The sequence below is a fragment of the Schistocerca cancellata genome, chromosome 2, assembly GCF_023864275.1.
Source record: "Schistocerca cancellata isolate TAMUIC-IGC-003103 chromosome 2, iqSchCanc2.1, whole genome shotgun sequence".
NCBI lineage: Eukaryota > Metazoa > Arthropoda > Insecta > Orthoptera > Acrididae > Schistocerca > Schistocerca cancellata.
Window position 1 is genome coordinate 26085102 of NC_064627.1, and position 12475 is coordinate 26097576.

A 12475-nucleotide genomic window follows, 5' to 3' on the forward strand; every position below is an offset into this window, starting at 1 on the left:
CGGGCGTGCGTAAAATTCCCACGTTAGCTCTATTAAAAGGCACATTTCCTCCATCGTCCACGAAAAGGAAAGTACCATGTCCAATCAATAAGGACACAGGCTTATAAAAGTTCCATTACAAACAGTGCGTTACAAATTTGGAATACTTCTCTGCATAAGATAAACATTGTTTCATCATTCCCACATTTTAGTAAAACCCCAAGGTCAGTCTTACTTAATCACTGTTCCTAACCAGTAGCAGAATCTTTGCAACATGTGAATTACGAAGCAAAATATCTTTATACAAGTTGTGCAAGCTGTCCTGTAGATTAAGCCAATCGAACAAAGTCACCCCTAAAAAAAACGTGAACTTATATTTATATAACATCAAATATTATAGCATATATTATATTAAACTAATAATAAAGTATCAGAACCTAATAAAAAAGCGAATGTTAGGAAAAAAATTTGGAAGTGTTAGGACGCGAACCACCGCCCCAACAAAAACTGATAATTAGGCAGAGACTCCACTCACTACGCTATACGAAAAGCACACTCACACTGCCTAACCACATTGTGTTGCCTCGAGCTAAAAACGTTAATTGTAGGTAATTATGTTACTAATTGAAATTTAATTATAACAAATTGTACCAAGAACAATGCGTTTTCGGTGGATCTTCAATGTGTCGCTGCCTTCAAATAGCCTACTCTCAAAATACGCAAGTTACAATAATTCTTTTGACACGAATATGATGTTTCTCATTATTTTATTGGAACGAATCACACGACTAACAACGGGTTTTCCAGTGATTCCCAATTTGGTGGTGCTCAGAAACGGCATATATACATATAGGCTTGAAATGAACGCAATATGGCGCCTCACAACTCTGTACGGAAGGGAGACGGCGTGCGTGTGACGTAGGTGGCGTCGTGCCATCTCATTGGTGAACGCTCAGACGCACGCTAAGAATATCTGACATGCCAGATATTGCTCTGCACGTTCGGAAAGACTCCCGAACGTGCTGTTCCACGGCATGACGTCAGAAACTCGGCGCGCTCAACGCTCAACGTTCGGATGCACGGTCCGTGTGCCGACGGCTTAAGTGCGGAACCACGGGTTTCGCTGTGGCTTGTGACGCCCCTTAATGCGAGGCAAACCCAATGACTCCGCTGTACCGCGTGGAGCCTGTGTGCTTCGTGGCGTACACTATAAGGAATGTCACTTTCTGGTAGCTGCCTGTCACTGTATACCCTATACATTGAGCGGAAAGAGTAATGTAGGGTAAGAATGTTCTCGGTCTGCTTATCTTCCACCTATGGGAATGGTGGAGGCTACTGAATTTATCTAACAATACTACAGGGTGTTTCAAAAATGACCGGTATATTTGAAACGGCAATAAAAACTAAACGAGCAGCGATAGAAATACACCGTTTGCTGCAATATGCTTGGGACAACAGTACATTTTCAGGCAGACAAACCTTCGAAATTACAGTACTTACAATTGTCAACAACAGATGGCGCTGCGGTCTGGCAAACTCTATAGTACGATATTTTCCACATATCCACCATGCGTAGCAATAATATGGCGTAGTCTCTGAATGAAATTACCCGAAACCTTTGACAAAGTGTCTAGCGGAATGGCTTCACATGCAGATGAGATGTACTGCTTCAGCTGTTCAATTGTTTCTGGATTCTGGCGATACACCTGGTCTTTCAAGTGTCCCCACAGAAAGAAGTCACAGGGGTTCATGTCTGGCGAATAGGGAGGCCAATCCACGCCGCCTCCTGTATGTTTCGGATAGCCCAAAGCAATCACACGATCATCGAAATATTCATTCAGGAAATTAAAGACGTCGGCCGTGCGATGTGGCCGGGCACCATCTTGCATAAACCACGAGGTGTTCGCAGTGTCGTCTAAGGCAGTTTGTACCGCCAAAAATTCACGAAGAATGTCCAGATAGCGAGATGCAGTAATCGTTTCGGATCTGAAAAATGGGCCAATGATTCCTTTGGAAGAAATGGCGGCCCAGACCAGTACTTTTTGAGGATGCAGGGACGATGGGACTGCAACATGGGGCTTTTCGGTTCCCCATATGCGCCAGTTCTGTTTATTGACGAAGCCGTCCAGGTAAAAATAAGCTTCGTCAGTAAACCAAATGCTGCCCACATGCATATCGCCGTCATCAATCCTGTGCACTATATCGTTAGCGAATGTCTCTCGTGCAGCAATGGTAGCGGCGCTGAGGGGTTGCCGCGTTTGAATTTTGTACGGATAGAGGTGTAAACTCTGGCGCACGAGACGATACGTGGACGTTGGCGTCATTTGGACCGCAGCTGCAACACGGCGAACGGAAACCCGACGCCGCTGTCGGATCACCTGCTGCACTAGCTGCGCGTTGCCCTCTGTGGTTGCCGTACGCGGTCGCCCTACCTTTCCAGCACGTTCATCCGTCACGTTCCCAGTCCGTTGAAATTTTTCAAACAGATCCTTTATTGTATCGCTTTTCGGTCCTTTGGTTACATTAAACCTCCGTTGAAAACTTCGTCTTGTTGCAACAACACTGTGTTCTAGGCGGTGGAATTCCAACACCAGAAAAATCCTCTGTTCTAAGGAATAAACCATGTTGTCTACAGCACACTTGCACATTGTGAACAGCACACGCTTACAGCAGAAAGACGACGTACAGAATGGCGCACCTACAGACTGCGTTGTCTTCTATATCTTTCACATCACTTGCAGCGCCATCTGTTGTTGAAAATTGTAACTACTGTAATTTCGAAAGTTTGTCCGCCTGAAAATGTACTGTTGTCCCAAGCATATTGCAACAAACGGTGTATTTCTATCGCTGCTCGTTTAGTTTTTATTGCCGTTTCAAATATACCGGTCATTTTTGAAACACCCTGTATGTTCCCAGAGGGAATCCACGTTCGTAAATTGGTAGTATTTTGAACGAGGCGTGGCAAAAGGAGGTGGTAAATACCGCAACGTCATGGATTTAAGCTTTGGTACCATAGTCGGCCGACAGTAGATTACCATGTGTTTGCAGTGGAGTAGCCTTTGCAGAGAAAGTTCAGGAGAGGCATTAAACTTCAGGGTCAAAGTGCACAGGTGACAATATTGGTGATAACTTTGTCACCCTAAGCGAAAATTGGAAATAATTACACGACCTGCTGAATAGAATGAACAGTCCAATGACTAAAGAATTTGGATTGAGAATAAACCTAAGAAAGACGAAATTAATAAGTAATAGCAAAAATTAGTGATCAACTTAACATACAAACCGGAGATCACGGAATTTTGCTACTTTGCAAGCAAAATAACACATGATGGACGAAGCAAGGAGGACATAAAAAGAACACTACGGCAGGAAAAGAAGGCATATCTGGCAAAAAGAGGTCTGCTAGTATCAAACAAGGTCCACATTTAAAGAACAAATTTCTGAGGAGATACCTGTGGAGCACAGCATTTCACGGTAGTGAATCACTCACTGTGCGGAAATCTCGAAAGAGAATCTAAGCGGCTGAGATGCAGTGATTAAAAAGGATTTGAAAATTAGGTGCACTTTTGAGGAATGAGGAGGCTCTCTGCAGAATCGGCCATGAAAGGAAATCATGGAGAACACCGACGAGAAGAAGGGACAGGATATGTGTGAAGTCATCAGGGCAATAACTTGCATGGAGGAAGAGGGAACTGTATGTTGGAGTTCATCCAACAAGCAATTGAGGACGTTACGTACAATGTTACTCAGTGCTGAAGAGGTTGACAAAACAGAGGGATGCTTGGTGGGCTACAGGAAACCAGTCAGAAAACGGATGACCCAAGAGAAGTGTTTCCTCATCATCATCATCATCATCATTTAAGACTGATTATGCCTTTCAGCGTTCAGTCTGGAGCATAGCCCCCCTTATACAGTTCCTCCATGATCCCCTATTCAGTGCTAACATTGGTGTTTCCTACCAAAAAACAATCACAGTAAATAAGTGCTACTATATTCGTTTAGGCAACACGTGTCCGATTTCTATATGATGAATAGTTGTGTTCAAAATCACAGGAAACGTGGTGAAGGGGAAGCTACGTCGGTTTCCCTGATGTGCAACTCGTGCTAACGATATCTCCATTCTTGCCCAATCCGAGCTTGTGCCCTGTAATGATCTCGTCATCGACGTTGAACTTTTGATCTTTTTGCCTCCTTAAACCCTTACGGATGTCCCAGAATGTGGAATGATCTTGGTAGGCTTTGTTTGCTATACTTTGTTCGTCGTAAGTTGAACGCTAGGGTAAACAAACGAATGCACAGCAATTGGTCGTAGGCTGCAGTGCATATCTACCAGCTGACCGCCACTGGAAAGAGGCTCTCCTTGTCTATTGGATAATTTGATCATTACATATGAAAGGGGATTACTGTAGTGCTCGGCGATCTTTCTAGAGGGTACACTACATGCGGTATTTGTCTAGCTCGCAAAATGTTGCTTATTCCTTATGGCGCTAACAGTGTTGCCTCATCAACAACCCGACTAGTCACTATTTCCATCACATAGTATGGGAATAATAAAAACGCTTGCGGTTTGTAATTATTTTGTTGCTATTCTGGCACCAGTGATAAACTGTGGGGAGCTAAAGCGTTGAAAATGTTCAGTGTCCTCGTAATCCTTGTAACTCTTGTTTCAGATCTCAATGGACAGTCCCTTTCTCTGTTTCGCCTCTCGTGCTAATGTCTTATCGTTGGCGTAGTGTGTCAAATTGTGTGAAGTTGCTACGTAGAAAAAAGCGAAAAGTAGACGCGGCTGAGAACATATATTGCTTAATGTTTTTGGTAATTTTGGGAAAACAATACGTCACTTCCGATGAGGGTAACAGCAGAAACGAGATCTGAATTTCTTCATAGAGTATACTGAATAGGTATTGAAGTAAACAACTGTAGTGAAGAGAAACTGTCCACTCTTGACTGAGTATTGCCTTCAGTATCTAGTTATACGTTGAGACATCTACATTACGCCCTGACTCGTATATCGCGCAAACCTAATGCAGATAAAGATACTGAATTTGTGGCGTTCCCATATTTGTGTTAATTTTCTCGTTTTGCTTATACTTAACACCTGATCCATCGTGCGCCGTATATTACTTTGTCTTTTTAGATGTTTCACTAGATGGCACTTGAAGTTTTATTGTTAGCTCGCGGTTATTCGTTTTGTCGAATCACTTGTAATTGTCTTGGAATTACAAGTTGAATTATTCAGCTTTTTGGATTTGTTCATATAGTACGTCTCTCGACTCTTCTCAGAGTGTATGACTTAATCTCTCTGTGATGGACAACGCCTCTCTTGAAGCGTCAGCGACTGCAGTTCGCTGAGTGTCTCGTAAAGCTCTCGCGCTTGTTAAACGGAGGAAGAGGAGATCAGCGTTTAACGTCTCTCCGACAACGATGTCGTCAGAGACGGAGCGCAGGCTCGGACTAGGAAAGGATGGGAAAAGAAATCGGCCTTGCCCTTTCAGAGGAACCATCTCCGCATTTGCCTTAAACGATTCAAGGAAATCAAAGAAAACCTAATTCAGGATGGCCGGACGCGAGTTCAAAGCATGGCGAAACGCGCCTATCTTCGTTGGAGCTTACAGGGCTATTACAAATGATTGAAGCGATTTCATAAATTCACTGTAGCTCCATTCATTGACATATGGTCACGACACACTACAGATACGTAGAAAAACTCATAAAGTTTTGCTCGGCTGAAGCCGCACTTCAGGTTTCTGCCGTCAGAGCGCTCGAGAGCGCAGTGAGACAAAATGGCGACAGGAGCCGAGAAAGCGTATGTCGTACTTGAAATGCACTCACATCAGTCAGTCATAACTGTGCAACGACACTTCAGGACGAAGTTCAACAAAGATCCACCAACTGCTAACTCCATTCGGCGATGGTATGCGCAGTTTAAAGCTTCTGGATGCCTCTGTAAGGGGAAATCAACGGGTCGGCCTGCAGTGAGCGAAGAAACGGTTGAACGCATGCGGGCAAGTTTCAGACGTAGCCCGCGGAAAATTGGCTCATGCCACAACTGGAGACCGACAGCGCCGACTTCATCTTTCAACAGGATGGTGCCCTACCGCACTTCCATCATGATTTTCGGCATTTCTTAAACAGGAGATTGGAAAACCGATGGATCGGTCGTGGTGGAGATCATGATCAGCAATTCATGCCATGGTCTCCACGCTCTCCCGACTTAACCCCATGCGATTTCTTTCTGTGGGGTTATCTGAAAGATTCAGTGTTTAAACCTCCTCTACCAAGAAACGTGTCAGAACTGCGAGCTCGCATCAACGATGCTTTCGAACTCATTGATGGGGACATGCTGCGCCGAGTGTGGGAGGAACTTGATTATCGGCTTGATGTCTGCGCAGAATCACTAAAGGGGCACATATCGAACATTTGTGAATGCCGAAAAAAACTTTTTGAGTTTTTGTATGCGTGTGCTAAGCATTGTGAAAATATCTCAAATAATAAAGTTATTGTAGAGCTGTGAAATCGCTTCAATCATTTGTAATAGCCCTGTATTTATCTCTTGTACTAATCCGAACTGGCAATTGGCGCGGACTGACGAGTAACACCCGACAACCAGTCGAACAAGTATTCTATAAGCTACTTCTTTCGTGGATGAATTACTTTTCCTCGAGATTATTTTAAATAATCTCAGTCTCGGATCTACTTTCCTGCAGCTAGTTTTGTGTGGACAGCCCAATTTGAATCTCTTAAGACGGTTAGTGCTATATACACTTACTGTTTCCAGTGATTTATCGCCAATAATGTAACCGAACAATATTGGACCTCTTCGCCTAATTACGCGCACTAATTTTCATGTACAGGGTTGACACTCAGTCCCCATACCTATCTTCCTCATTTCGCTACAGCGTTCTGCCGCTGCAGATCGTCCATACAAACAACTGTGGCGACCGCGAACAGCCTCACGGATCTTCCGACATCATCACCTAGTCCTGAAGCCAGTGATAAATCTACTCTGATAAGCGGTAAACTCGGATTTTGCTCCCTAAACGACAGTGTGGAACTGTGTCGGACACCACTTCCACCTACTGCTGAACCAAAACATTATGACCACCTGTTTAATAGCGTGTTGTTCCGCTTTTCAAAGACAGTACAACAGAGATTCTGCTAGGCATGGATTCTACAAATGCTTGACAGGATTACAGATGTGTGTGGTAACAGATGTGTAGGCACAGCTCAAGCAGTTGCCGCAAATAACGGTATGGTGGTTTAGGACACGCAGCTGGCGCCCGATGTACGAGGGCTGTTCAGAAAGTAAGCTCCGATTGATCGCGAAATGGAAATGACTATGATAATCCGATAAAGCTTTGCACAGATGTGTTGGGCAGTGTCTCTAGTGTGACCCTAGATAGCATCACGTCACTCCTCTCATTTCTGAGCTCACAGTGATCGCGTAAAGTTGTCTAGAGAACAGTGTCTCCCGCCAAGTACGAGGACCTGGTGAGAAATTTCGCCTGAAGCTATACAGCCAACATTACATAACTGTCGTGCAGTTTCTTCTACAAGGGAATATTCTCAGCCGCATTCTGAAGGGGCAATGAAGATGCTCCTGCATCGTTTTCAATTGGAAATGTTTGACTACCCACAATACAGCCCGTAATTGACTCCCCCTGCGTTTCATTTCTGCTCACATGAACAAATGTCTTAGTGAGAACGGCAACTACGTAGAGAAGTAGCTGGATGGTGTAGCTAACTGTTAAAAATAAAACATTTCTAATTTTCACTGTGGTTCCCATTTCGCGATCAATCTGAGCTTACTTTCTGAACAGCCGTCGTATGTTCCACTTGGTACAGATCAGGTACATTTGCTGGCCAAGACATCAATGTGAGTTCACTGTGATACCCCTCAAACCTCTGTAGCAAGACTCTGAACTTGCAAGACGAACAGTCGTCGTCGTGGGGGGAGACTCCAAGCAAGCACATAGTGCAGTGCTGTTCTGATGCCTTCGATTACCGACACAGATCCAGTGGAAAGTCAACTCAACGTATCCCATAGCATAACTCTGCCCTTACCTGCCTGCATCTGTGGCGCGGCGCATATTTCGTGCAGCCATTTGCCTGCATTATGGCGCATAAGGACCCTACTATCGATCTGATTTAACAAGGAATGCGATTCATTCGACAGGCGACGCATTTCTACTAATACACGGTGAAAACTCTGTGATGCTGTGCCTACTGCAGTCATAACTGACGATATCGTTGGGTCTATAAAGGAGCACTTAGCAATCGTGTGATGTGGCGCTCCATGTTCAACAGTGGTCTTTGAACCGTGTGCTCCGAAACACTTGCACCTGCGCCAGCATTGTGCTCTGAACTCAGACCTGCCGCAGATTGTTGCCTGTCCTGGTTTAGGCAGTGGAGGATCGTCCGCCATCTATGTCTTGTGATGAGACGACCCACTCGGTATTTCACCATCACTCAACCACTTTCCACAGGTGCTCACGACAGAGGTACGCCAGCGGTCGACCAGCTCTGCCGTTTAAGAAATTCTCGTTTCCAGGCGCAGCGCCACAATAATGTGCCGTATGTCAAAACCGCTTATATCAGTGGATTTCCGCATTTGAAGCCAGTATCTTCGCTGTAGTGATTGCCCATTCGCCTCTCTACCGCTTACAATGTTTCCTTAGTACGCCACGTCCTTGCAACCTCGTGGTGGACTGTGGTCATAATGTTTTGGTTCATCAGTATTTATCTACGCAACGAACAGAGCGGCCAGAATTCCATGATATCTCTGTATGTGGAACCCATTTGGATTTTTTAAAGAGGAGACTTTCGTTATCCAGAATGAGTATAATGCTTCAGTATGTGTCCCATAGATGAGTTCAGCGACGTGGATCTGTAATTATGTGCATCTGTCCAGCGATTTCTTCCAGAAAATGGGAATGACCTGTGGTCGCTTGGTACCCTTCGTTTGCTCCAGCGACCTTCGGTAGACTACTGACAGAAGTGAGAAATAGTCACTGGAAGGACAGAGTCAGCATATTGAAAAGTCAAAACAACATTTGGTGAAATTAAAAGGAGCCAACAATTCAGAGTGCAAGAGGAATTTCATTGAACGCTGAGGAGAAGTGCGTATGTGGAACTGACGGATGACGTGACAGAAAAAGAACTGAGAATCGGTATAGGTGGCATTGCTGCAGGAGTAACACCGGTTCCCCTCAGATCAGCGAAGTTACGCGCTGTCGGGCTCGGCCAGCACTTGGACTGTCCAGTCTGCCCACCGCTGTTGGCAAGCGGGGTGCACTCAGCCCTCGTGAGCCAAATTACGCATCTAGTGATGCCAATAGCCTGAAGATGCCGCGGAGGTCGGGCAGTACCGCTGCGCCTTCTGATGAGGCCTATCCGGAAGGATTTTAGTTTTTACAGATGCCGTGGGTCCTGCAGTATTGCTGGGTTTAATAGAGCTTTCGAAGAACTGCGATCAAATAAGGCGGCATAGATATAACGTCCCTTCCGTATTTCCGAAATCGTTGGGGGAAGTAGCAGCCAAATAACTATTGAGATTTATGTGAGAAATATACGAGACTACACTGGAGACATACGGTCTGACTTTCAGAAAAAATATCATCCACACAATCCCTAAGACACTAAAGGCGGATAAGTGCGAAAACTATCGTACAATCAACCCAACAGTTCATGTTCGAATGTCAGAAGTTGATAACAAGAGTAAAACACAAATGTCTGGAAAAGAAAATTGGTGATTTGTTAGGCGACCATCAGTTAGGCTTTACTAAAGGTAAAGGCTTTAGAGAAGCAGTTCTAAAGCGCTTGGTAACCGAACCAAGGTTTGAGGAAAATCAAGACACCCTGATACTATTTGTCGACCTAGCGTTCAAAAATGTAAAACACTTCAAGATGTTCGAAATTCTCAGAAAATTACTTGTATAAGAACCAAGAACAAACAACAAAAATAGAATAAGAAGAACGAAGTTCTGCTATTAAGGGCTTTAGACAGGATGCTGCCTTCTACCCCATCATTCAATATGTACATTGAACAAGCAATGAAATTAAAAGATTAAAATTCACTGTGAAAGAATATCAACGATAAGAGTCTCTGACATTGCTGTCCTCTGTGGAAGCGAGAAAGAAGTACAGGATTTACTAGACGCGAGTAACAGTCCGGTGGGTACAGAATATGGATTGGAAGTAAACTGAAGAAAGAATAAAGTAATGAGGGCTAGGAAAGATGAGATTACTGATAAAATTAAGATCAAAGTTGGTGACCATGAAGCAGACGGAGTGAAGCAATTTTACTACCTTGGTAGCAAAATAACATGTGACGGACGAAACAAGGAGGTCATGAAAAGTAGACTAGCACAGGCAATGAGGACCTTCCTGGACGAAAGAAGTCTAGTTAGTATCAAAGATTTGCTTAATTTAAGTAAGAAATTTCTAACAATATACGTCTGAAGCACAACATTGTTTCGAAGTGACTCATGGAGTATGGGAGAAACTGAGAAGAAGAAAATCGGAGCGCATGAGATGTGGTATTACTAAAGACTGTTGAAAATTGGGTGGATTGCTAAGTTGAAAAATGAGGTTCTCCGCAGAATCGGCGAGGATAGGAATATGTAGAAAATTTTGGCATATAGAATGAACAGGATGGCAGGATGTGTGTTAACGCATCAATGAATATTTTTTTTTTTTTTTTCTTTTTTTTTTTTTTTTTTTTTTTTTACTTTATTGTCATTTTAATGCCTATACAATAAGCAGGCTGGCAGCAGCACACTACGCTGCTCTTCAGCCAAATGAGACATAAGCACAAAAAAAAACAGGAGGAAAACAGAAAAGTCACAAAATGGTGGGCGATAAAATAGGAGACACAGAGAGACAAACACGGAGCCGTTCACACTTGACGATAAACCACACTGCAAACTGTTGAGACGACGCACAGACACTGAAGAAGACGATGGCACTGGTGAACAACGGAGCGTGACGGGAAACACTGAACACGAAACACGACGGCACACACAAGACACTGATGGCGGCGATCTCCGGCGCGCGAAAGTCCACGTAGCGTGTGCGAGTCCGGGGACCTGCCAAGAGTGGAACAGGGGGGAGGTGGGGGGAGAGGGGAGAATAGGATGCCAACGGCGGGGGAGACGGGGGAAAGAGGGAGAGGGACAAGGGAGGGGGGGCCCGGGGGAGAAGGGGAGAGAAAAGGAGGAGGGAGGGAAAAAGGGAGAGAAGGGAGGGAGGGTGCCCGGAGGAGCAAGCACGGGAGGAGGGCGGGAGGATCAAAGTTGGTAGGAGGGGTAGATGGAGGGGAGGAGGGCATCATCAGGGAGGGGGAGCTGGCGGAAACCACCTTGGGAGAGGGTAAGGAGGGTGGAGAGATGGAGACCGGGTGGGACATGAGAGTACAGGCGCGGCAGCGGGCGGGGGTGGGAGAGGATCGGGGAGACGAGCGGGTGGGGAGGATCGAGTTTACGGGAGGTGTAGAGGATTCGTATCCTTTCGAGGAAGAGGAGGAGGTGAGGGAAGGGGATAAGATCATACAGGATCCGCGTGGGGGAGGGGAGACGGATGCGATAGGCAAGGCGGAGAGCATGGCGTTCAAGGATTTGGAGGGATTTATAAAAGGAAGGGGGGGCGGAGATCCAGGCGGGATGGGCGTAACAGAGGATAGGGCGGATGAGGGACTTATAAGTGTGTAGGATGGTGGAGGGGTCCAGACCCCACGTACGGCCGGAAAGGAGCTTGAGGAGACGGAGTCGGGAACGTGCCTTGGCTTGGATTGTCTGGAGATGGGGAGTCCAGGAGAGGCGACGGTCGAGGGTGACGCCAAGGTACTTAAGGGTGGGGGTGAGAGCGATGGGACGGCCATAAACGGTGAGATAGAAATCAAGGAGGCGGAAGGAAGGGGTGGTTTTGCCTACAATGATCGCCTGGGTTTTGGAAGGATTGACCGTGAGCAACCACTGGTTGCACCAAGCGGTGAACCGGTCAAGATGGGATTGGAGAAGGTGTTGGGAGCGTTGCAGGGTGGGGGCAAGGGCAAGGAAGGCGGTGTCATCGGCAAACTGGAGAAGGTGGACGGGGGGTGGCGGCGGCGGCATGTCCGCATCAATGAATATCTTCCACGGCACTAAAAAGAGTTTTAGAGGATGAACCGTGTAGGAGAAGACTGAAACTGGAACATATCCTACAAATAATTAGGGGGTACACGATGCTAGTGCTTCACTTAGATGAAGCGGTTGGCACAGGAGAGTAAGCTGTGACGGGCCTCCACAAACCAGTCATGTGATTGATGACAGGAATAAAAGGAAAGTGAATGAGAGGAGAAAATTCCCTTATACGACCTCTGCAGAATCTTGCAGACCATTAGCGCCATCTGTTGTACTTTTACGACTTTCATGCGAGTCACCCTGGTATTCACAGCCGGCAACAAAATCCTCAGACACACATGTGAGAGTGCATCCTACTCGTACCCACATTTTTTTTT